Consider the following 10770-nt stretch of genomic DNA (forward strand, 5'->3'; position numbering starts at 1 on the left):
GTACGTGTTCCCAGACCACCCCTTGTAATAAATGTTGGAGGTGGATAAGTAAGTTAGRTAATTTAAGTCCAAATACTCCTCCTGTCCTGAGACCCTGCCARAGATGCTGGTCTTGCCTCCTCTCCGGTCGTTCCCAGCGCCACTCCTTGCTGGTATAAAAACAAACCCCGTAAATCTCAGTGACCAGGGCAAATCTGCATTTTCAGGCGCTCAGACTCTACCCACCTGCCCAACCAGAAAACAGTAGAAATGGAAAGTTCTCATTAGGGAACACCTTCAGCAGATGCCAGAGTCTCATGATCACTGACTAATTTGAAAGGCTTTGCCTCGGTAAGGATCTTAGCCCAACCCTACTGTGGCCTGAGTTTTTCTTGTCTTTGTCACTTTCTTCAGATTACATCTCCCCTTCCACTCCAAATCTCTGTGAATGGTGGTAATCCATAATCCCTCCATTTAGGCCCTCCAAAAGCAGAAGAGCTCCGTTTCTTCCTCTGTCTTCTCCCAGCTGTGTGTCTGTCWCACACCAACCAGCTCCCAGCACTTCTGAGTGTTCGGATTGCTCTGCATTTGGGAAAATGTTTCATACTCATACAAAATGAGTATGAAATGCAAYCCCATCAGATTGGCAGCATTTTGCCCTGATGTAAATGCAATTTTGGCAGATGGGAGAGCTCCTCAACTTTCAGGTTCTTCAGAGTGCCCTTCAGCTCACCTGACAGAGCAGTCTCCTCTCGGAAAATTACCAGCAAATATGGCAAATGATACAGTTATGGAGCCAGTGCTGCGCAGCAGCTATGTAGTTAGCGTGGACATTATAACTGATTACTTAATTTTACATCTGTATAAATTTTGTCATAAAACATATGAATGAGAGGTTTCTRTATCAGGAATATTTTGTAAGAGAGCAATTCATTTGGAATGCTATTTTCTTTCCTTAGAAACCCCCCTGGAAAGGAAGCTGTGAATATCTGTATGTCACATTTTGAATGTTTCAGGTCCCAGTTCTGTTTGATTCTGACCAGTTTCAGTATAGAATATGGTTGTTATTTTTTTTAGTACTTTTCCCCTATATGTCTTAAAATATACATACATCCCTAGCAAAGAAAAAGTTGGTAAAAGACACTTTCTTGCATTTGTTTAGGCACATGATTTAGAAGAGTGAACCAAGATTTGACAGCTTACTGTTCAGCTTACTCTGAAAATATTAAATATTGGTATCTTTCTAGATTAGTCTGGAATTATACATCTTTATTGCTTCTTCATATTGAAAGGTAAGGTGATAAAACCTGCCTAAAGTCCCTCTGTCTTTTATATTGTTAAAATATGGTGATATAATGACACCTCAAAAAATAGAAAATAATTTAGCATACAGTATCCTTTCCTGCAGGCCTTACAATTTGCAGAAGGTTATCAGTCTTGTGTTGCAATTTTACAGGTCTATCTCCAGTCATAGAGGAAATGTAACTTGACTGTCACGAAAAGGCATCGTGCATCTGATTTCATCATTTACAACTCCAAACAGAGTTGCYATCTCTATCACAATTGCTTCATCTCCTAATCCATGGGCTACAGTTTTAGATGTATTAGTTAGAAGATGATACACCACATTACTCTCTTGTCTTTGTTACAATGCCAGATCCTCATTTGGGTTTCCACCAGGATTCATTCAGCTCTGGACTGTGGAGRAACTTCAGTGCCACACGGGTCTCCTTGTCACCACAGCTTCCTTCCATGCTTGCCACAGGGTAAGAATGTCCATCAAAGCTCTCCTCCAAAAGATTCGTATTCCAGCCGCATGAGCTTTTGACAATTCCCAGCCTGGGCCATTCAATGCTTTTTTTAATGATCAAAAGAGGCAAAAATTAAAATAATGTTAGTTACTCTTACTTTAATTACAATCAAAATGTTCAGACTGTGTAAARTCCATCTTAATTTCTCTCCTCACTCAGTCTACCATTAGATGGCAGTAAATAGCTCCCTCTCAGAGCTTGCACAAGCTCAGGCTGGGCTCTCTCCAAAAACATGCCAGCTGAGGAAAGGATATGCCTGAAAACTACATTCTTTAAGATGCTTTTGGGTGATCTGAAGTTTTTTTTGTTGTTTTTTTTTCCTCCGAATCATATGACACCACAGCAACATATAGCAAAAATGTTAGCTTTGTCAAGAAAGAGTAGTGCTCCGTGAAGTTTGAGTGCGACATTAGTCTGACCAAGATGTACGCTCCGTCTCATAGTTGTTGTCGTACAGTTGCTTCATTTTTTTAGTGGTGTCATCTCCTGTCTACAGAGTGTAATTCCTCTCCTGTTTATGATTTTCATTTTGCATRTTTTAGTATACTCCCTATGACATTCACTCTCCTTGTGACTAGTCTCATAAGGAGATTAGACTTTTTATTTTTAAAGCTCCGAGAGAAAATTCTCAATAACATTTGACCGGTATGTTGGACTCTTTAATCAATAATTCYTTTCCCCCTACTTGTGTTTTTTGTTACCTCTATTTTTCTGTCAGGTCRGTCAAGTGACAGCAGCAGATCTGTGGCTGCTTACTGCATCTGMAAATCAAGCCAAGAGTACCATATTGCCATTCTAGCCCTGTTAATAGCTATAATTCTATCAATCTGAATTTCACACCTCCCTAGATAACCTGTTGCTGGAGATTTAGCTTCAGCGTTACCTTTGTAGAACCACTTGCCCTTTAAATTACACTGCTCATTTCAAKGTTTGCTAATGAGGTGATTTGACAATGCTCTATGTATGTTTTTACAGTCTGGGGAAACAGTGTTCCTGTATGAGCACCTCCTTTAAGGTTGCCCATATTCATTCGAATAATGAGCTAAATCTCCCTGACTGCCAGTTCATYTCTTGCAGCATTACATGCCTATTTTTACCTCTTAGATGTTTTCTTTTCTTAGCCTTTAGTCTGAAAGCAATTTGTTTTGTTTGTTGATTACATCCWGTCTGTGTACAAATTCTGCTGTCTCTTTCTCTAAAGCATATCTCTAAAAACTAATCTTTCCTGCAGCTGAAGCTCCTTTTTCCTAGTCCTTCCACAAATGCCTTTTCAGYTGGGAAACTGCTCTAAACTGTTCTCCCTTTCTCAAAACACCTACCCATACCAGCTGCTGCCCCACTGTTGCTATAAAACATTCGATTTATTCCCCTTAGGACTCCAATTTCTTCAACTTCCGTATACTGAAACTTGGCTTTGTCTCTCTCTGTACGTACCTTGTGGTGCCACTTCATTTTTCTTCCAAGAGCAATGGCATTCTGGACTTCTGTCTACTTTTTCCTGCAGTCAGTTTGGTGTCTTGCACACAGAATCCTTTTCCAGAAGTGGATGAGGTTCAGGTATTGTTTTGTATTTCTTTAAATGATGGAGATAGAGCCACTAAAGTAACATTTTTCATTTGTACATCCTTTTCAGTATCTTACTAATTTGGCTTATGTCTCTCTATCCTCTTTTATAGTAGAAAGCCACATTGAGCCATAACCAGAAAGAAGATGGGGATAGACAGACTGCTCTGACTAGCACTAAAGAAGCTGATAGAGGCCACCTCAATGTCAGAGCATAGTGACCCACCTAACTCAAAAATTAATAGCCTTCTTTACAGTGAAAATCAGTGCAACAGCAGATATTAAACAAAAGGCAGCAAAACTGTGAGTAACTTCCTTTAGTTGGCCTGGGCCATATTYAGTCCAGCTACCTAGAGATGAAAGGCTCCACACTTCCACTGCTARTTCTTAAACTCCTCAATTTGGGGAAGATTTGCAGTGAGATTTGTTATTTTTTTTCATTCACTTCCTTGTTTGCCAATTATCTAAAATACAATGACTTCTTTGTAAGAAAAAGTTAACGTGCTGTTTTCTAAGACAGACTAAAAACCTTCATTCATTCTGTAGTGAACATGTTCAAGTCCTGCTGGCTTTGGTTGCTGCTCTAGGATTTATCTAGCTGYTGCTGGTAGTGGGTACAAAACACAATAAAAAGGAAAAGTAATCAATTAAGCATTTTTTATTTGAACTTTACTTATTAGCTGTAACAAATACACATTCCATGAACAAATGTTAATTAGTGTGAATTATTTGTTTACTTCTGTGTTTCCTCAGAGTTTATTTCAAATTAATTGCTTTGCTACTTAGCATATAATGTCCTCCTCTCTAATTGATAGTAACTAATTCAAGATTTATACATAGAAGACTAATATAATTAATTTTCAGTGAAGGAATATAGATTTTTGCTCCATCTGTGTACAATTAAAATTTTAATTTATTTGGTTTTTTTAGTTGCTGTGTTTTTAAGAGTGGAAAAGGCTGCTCAAAACAGTGCAGTTCCCTTTGTGGCTAAGAGACAAAGCTGTCTTCATTAGCATTTATGAACATTGCTGAATTAGTAAAGAGAAATGCATTTCTAGGCTTCTGTACACCTTTGATATAATTAAAGGTGTAATTGGGATGGATGGAATATCAGAATCAGTCTGATCAGTCTCCAAGCCATCTCGTCCTTTCACAATGTCTAGAGGTATAAARGAAAGTGTATGAACACATAGTAGGAAGGCCTGAATGATCTGTCTTCCATGACAGTATGTCTTTATAATACTTGCTATTTAAACTTTGGATATTCTCACTGCTGAGTGAACTATCCTTCTCTGCATGTTGCCTAATGATATCCTGTAGCAATGAGTTCACCATCTAAAAGTTACATGAAGTCTTAACGGTCTTAATGATACATGATACATGTACTTTAGTAGTCTATCTTTTCAAATCCTTGTCTGTTCCCTTTTTCTGCTAATACGAAATGGAAAGAAAAGAGCAGCCAACCTACCTTCTAGAGCTTATTCATCTATACACTATTTAATCGTATTTGTTCTTGTTTTCTTTAATAAGCAGCTCCAACTTTTTCAGTCCCTGTTTATCAGAATTCTCCGTGCTTCATATTATTCTCRTTATCTCATTATCTCATTATCGCTGTCTCTCCCAGAACCAAAACAGAATTTACCCAGAAAAAGTTACAGAACAATAAGCCTTTCAGGATGCCAGGCARCTAGACTATTTCAGTCAAGGGCAGCAATTAATTTTGAAAATGAGTATTCCTTAAGGCAGCTCCTTTTTTATACAGAACGCCTTTTTGACAACTGTGGGTGAAAATCTGCCCTGCTCAACAGCAAAGAGAAGGCAGTAATTAGAGATTTAAAAAAAGCAAACAATAACAAACAAAAAGAGGAAACAGAATATTAGATTCAAATTGCAAGTTACAATTTTCCATACTTAAGAGACGATAAAGACAWCCACTGTTATCAGAAAAAAATGCTTGATAGGCATAGCTAAAGGTGAATAAAAACTTGAAATGTGTCATGGATAAAAGACTAAGAAGTCACAAACGAATGATGATAAGTAAAATGATTAATAAGGATGCAGACATTTTCACTGAACATTTTTTCATTTGTTTTGAATGCAACAGAATGAAATAGTAGCATAATATCAGGATAACTAACTACTTTTTCATCCACTGTTAARTGAGTTGATGCAGAATATCATATCAAAGGCAGAAATGACAGACTTTCAGAGCTAGTGCTCAAGAGATGGTGAGAAGAACTTTGCTCCACTAATTATAATCAGTAAAAAATCATATAATGCTAGGAAAATTCAAGCAGATTGTAAAAGTGCTAACATTGCATTCATGTTTAAGGTATGCATCAAGATAATCTCAAAATTGCAGCAGACCACAAACATTATGAGGCTGATGATGATGAAAAGACAAATTTATTTCCAACCTGCATCAACAGCGTTGTAAGCTGAATTCTCAGCTTGAGTAGAGTGTGGACAAAATAGACTACGGAAAAAATGATATAATGAAAATGAAGACAGACTGGAGAGAGTACAAAGAAAAGGAATAAAAATGCAAAGAGGTTTAGAAATCCTGTGAAGAAAGGTTGAAAGAACTGTACATGTTCCTCAAAATGAGAAAAAATGTAGTGGCAAGTATCCGAGCTAAGCATCTAGACTCTATTGATAGTCAGTGAAGAGATGTAGGCACCTCCGTGATGAGATTCACCTCTTTCAGATGTCTATGTTAGAATGAGATGAATGATATCRTAGAAACTCATTTCTCTTCGTTGTCTGTCAAGGGACTCAAGAGAAAGAAGTTTGAGTGTACAAGTGTCTACTTGTACACTATAACTTGTAGTTACAGTGGCTACTGTAAGGTGAACTTGCCTTCCTCCTCTTAATGCAATGGTTATGTTTTGATATGTTTTCAAAATGTAAACAGTTGCAAATATGACTGTGATTATTACCCCTGTGTTTCACCATGCTGACATAAGAAATCATTGGTTAAAATTTGCAGCTGAGAAGACAGGCTATTTATTACAAAATATATTCTGTAAAAACAGGTTAGCAAAGAAACGGAGGACCTTTGGACTATGGAATACCCTTCATTGCATGTTTCTAAAGAATTATGTTTAAACTCGCCTCAACTCAGAAGATGGAGAAAATTACTTMTTGATTTTTTTTAACACCTTCAATTATCTGGACTTGTTATCAGTCATTAAGCTTCATGAATTAAGGGAAAACTCTGGTGTGGTTTTGGCCCATACYATGTTTGTTTAGCAATCCCAAACARTTCCTGGTCATGATTCAAGGATTGGCCCAGGCCACAGACACTTAACAATAGGGAGGTTACATTCATCCTTTTCTGGAGGCTAGAATAGTTTAATAGTATGGATCTGCCAAGACATACTAGTTGGCCTCARGGCCAAAGAACTGTCTCTGCTACTGTTTAGTTTATTTGTATTGATGTAGCCCAAGAGTTTGTTTGACTTAGGAAGAAAGTTGTGCTTTCAAGCATATCTGAAGCCATACCAAATTGTGTATGCTGTCACCATCTCTTAAAGTCTACCTGAAAGTCAGAAGATCTATTGGTATTAGGGCAGCAATTCCTAAACATTTCTAGAGTRTCTACTTCTGGAATCATAATCTCATTTCTTCTTAAACTTCCAGACTCATAATCCCAGGATTGGGAATCATGGCTTTGTTTGCTTCCATAACTGGGTACCCCTAATTAAGCAACTTGATGCTTTTTGTGTCAGAYAGATAGGAAAGAAACCATTGCAGTGCTGGAATCACAATGTGATGAGGATCCAGATCATGGCAGCAAGGTTCATGTCTGAAGACTTTTATAGCTGAATCCAGTCATTGTTTAATACTGAGTGRAGATTCACAGTTCTAACAATCCTGTCTGCCATTAAAAGCTATAGTAAAAAACATACAGTATAAAYCCTTCACTGAAAGAGGGAATGTAATCATCAGTATATATTCCAGGTGTTTCCCCAAGACACATGCCAAATAGCATTCTCCAGATATCTAAACTGATTTCAACTAGCTAGTTCCCAATAGTGTTCCAGTCTTGTTCTGTAGTGATGCTGAAGGTGCACATACAAGGAAAGAAGAATTTTAAAAAGCTGTGAAGTTTTTATCATATGGCTAGAGCTCAGGTGCTCCTGTAGGATGGGTCCTTTTCTACCAYGTAGATAGTAAGAAAAGTGCCAATGTAGCTTATGAAAAGATGGTATCCTATGTTTTAGACAATATTAATGTAYAAGTTTCTCAAGGCAAAATCATCATGATAGAAATGGACACTGAAGAAACTTATCACCAGATGATGTCAGCATAGATCAGCAAATGCGGACTAGCCAGTATATGCTAGAAAATTAGACTTCTCTCTTCAAACTTCTCCTTTGAAAAAAAGATCAGGACCTAGCATTTAAATGCATAACATGGCCATAGAGATTAACTAAAATAACTCATATAATAGTTATCAACTAGGTGAGTACTGAGAGCTGCGGTGCACCCTATCACGTCCATAAAATAAGTGAAGACCCTGGGATGGGCCACAGTGTGTAATAAGCTTCAGTCTATACACAGCTAAGGAGAGTGCAGAGCTGATGGGAATTTCACAAACCTGTCTAAGAGACCTAGGAGCACAGACCTCACTGACCATTCATGCTCCCAAACTATTTATGCTCAGATGGAGCAAGTCTGCARCTAAAGGGCAAGAGTAAATTAATGGTTAAGTCAAGATTAGTTCTCAGGAATTCCCCTCAGTGCTCTGGCTACACTTATTTTGGAAAAGCTTGTCCAAATTTAAATACATTACTTATTAGTCTCTGAGATGACTTCTGAGAAATCTGTTAATCTGTTTCCTTTTATAGATGACCTTTTTTTTTTTTTTGCTAGTCAGTTTAGCTGAACTTGTTTGCTAATGCGTTATACAAAGCAGCAGAAATTTTGCTTCTGATCCCTAGATTGAAGATTATATCTACTGCAAACTTGAATCAACTTAAAGTCACCACTGGAATATACAAATAAGCCTGTATTTCCTCTAAAACACTGAAGTAGTTTTAGCTCTTTTTCTTTGTTTTTTCATCAAATGCTACATATTTAACAGGTAAAATGGTGCTGAGTACTATTCTGACCTACAAACATAAAGGAAGCAGGATAATGAGGATTTAACAGTAATATTCAACAATTCACAGCATTATGAAAGCTCATATAGCATGCTGACAACAAAGGATGTTTAGYTGTTTTGAGAATACTTTCCTTCTGACAGACAAAAAAAATCAGAATTGCCTTTTGGCCACCAGATAGCAGTGCTTCACTATGTACATTTCCAAACTCAGTTACAACAATTCTCACCTCTGCAGAAAAATCCATGTAGTGGTCCCTGGTCTCTTGCTCAGACATATCTTTTACAGACTTCATTGTAGATTTCGGTTGAAAAAAGTAAAGATTTTGGAATTAAGTGTATAGATGTTCAGGAGGAATCAAGACTGTTGCAGCTTTCCTGAGTGGGGAGAGTTGTTAGTAGAAATATAATAGAATGTAGGAATTATATATAATTGTCATTTCTAATGACAAAATTTCAAATAAAATCTTGGATTTTAATATTTTAGTGCTTCTCCCTTGCTGCCARTGGATATCCTTATTTGCATAAATATTTCAGAGAGCCTATTTTTTGCCTCAAAACATAAACCTAACATATATTATTTCAATAATTCATAATTTCTGCCATATATTTCAAAACCTCTGCATTTTTATTCATTTAAAAAGCTGTCAATGGAACAGACTATATAATATTTTCAGTAAAAATAGATGTTCCCACTTTCACTGTAATTAATTAAAATGCCAATAGTGTAATTTATGGTATAATAATGATGAGYAGTTGCTTAAGGCCATGTAGATTTACCTCACAAGAACCTGCTGTTATCCTCCTTTTTACAGATGTAGCTTCAGACCTTGGGTAAGATACACTGGGCAAAGAGAAGGGGAAAAGACCATCTGATTATTATTCCATGATTCTCAACTGYCCCTGCTTTGATATTAGAGTATCTCAGACGCTGCACTAACTTGCAAYAGCCAGCCATGATCCCTAGGAGATCATGCAACAGCTGTATCAGTTCCTTTTCTCCCATACAAGACAGGAGATTCCTTAAATCTTTATAATCATGAAAATTTAACTTCTTGTAATCAGCTTTCTGCAGACAAGCTGCAAATACTCAGAGGCACATTATGCTAAATTTGATGACTATTCTCATACTCTATATACTAAATATGACTATGCATCTAATAGTTAGGAACWGGACTCTGCTATACTCAAGGATTTGGGGAAAAGAAATGCTAATTTTGGAGTGCTTCAGGCTTAATGTAGCTCTGAAGATCTACAAAAAAAAAAAAGCCTTTATTGCCTGAAATACAAAACAACTACAACTTTGTCAGGGATTTGGAACCGATTAAGGTGGAACTGGGTTTAGAATGATATATTTTTGTTTAATACAAATCCCAGTCTCTGGTTCTGCGGTGTGTCCTGTGCCTCAAGACCCAGCTCTAGCGGTGTCCTCTGGAACTATTGAACAGCAGCCTGCAGTCTTGCTCCTGGAGGTGGCAAGTCTGTAGTGCTGAATGTGGATATCTTCTTCTCAGGCTTCGTTCTGTAAAAAAGAAAAAAAAAGGAGGGGGAGGCAAAGAAAAAATGCATCCAGTTTTGGAATCCATTGCTTATTCTGAGCTAAAGATAACATGGCATCTGCCTTTCTTTTTGAATGGACATAACCAGTTTGTCACAATACAATCAACATGTCGGTGTCACATACTGTACTTTATAAAGTGGGCACAAGCTGTTGCTGTTAGCCTGTCTGTTCCCTGAAGTGCTCTGGCTGCTTTGATGCGGCACTGACAGGATCGCTTCAGCCAGCTGAACAGTACAGCTAGAGCCACAATTCCTTCCACATGCAGGGACCACAGCTGCTAACCACCTTCTGTTCCACTTGTTACACAGGTTTCCTAGTCTTTAAGAAATACTGAAATAATAAAATACGTAGGTCGCCAGAACTGCCGGATTGCAACCTGCGGTTTGGCGCCTGAGCGCTAGGTAAGGCGGCTCTGAACCAGACACGGACGAAAGAGGGGATCTTAACGCCTCAGCCTGCGGCGCATTGCGCCCGTCATTTGGAGACACCCACCGCTCTCTTTAGCCTTCCTTTCCTCCCTGGTGATTTGATATTTTTTTTTTTTTATTAAAAAAGCCTGATGTTTTCATAGTCCTTTCTCCGGAATAATCTGCAACTCCGCTCCGCGGCGCTGCGCCGGTGCCTAACCGCCGGCGCGGGGACGGGGCGCTGGGCAGCGACAGGGCCGCCGCCCTCCGCCGCGCCGAGGAAGGGCGAGCCCAAAGCTCGGCGGCCGCAGCCGCCGCCCGGGGCAGCGGGCCCGAGCCCCG

The sequence above is a fragment of the Rhea americana genome, unplaced genomic scaffold, assembly GCF_003343005.1.
Source record: "Rhea americana isolate MKP2758 unplaced genomic scaffold, rheAme1 scaffold_25, whole genome shotgun sequence".
Lineage (NCBI taxonomy): Eukaryota > Metazoa > Chordata > Aves > Rheiformes > Rheidae > Rhea > Rhea americana.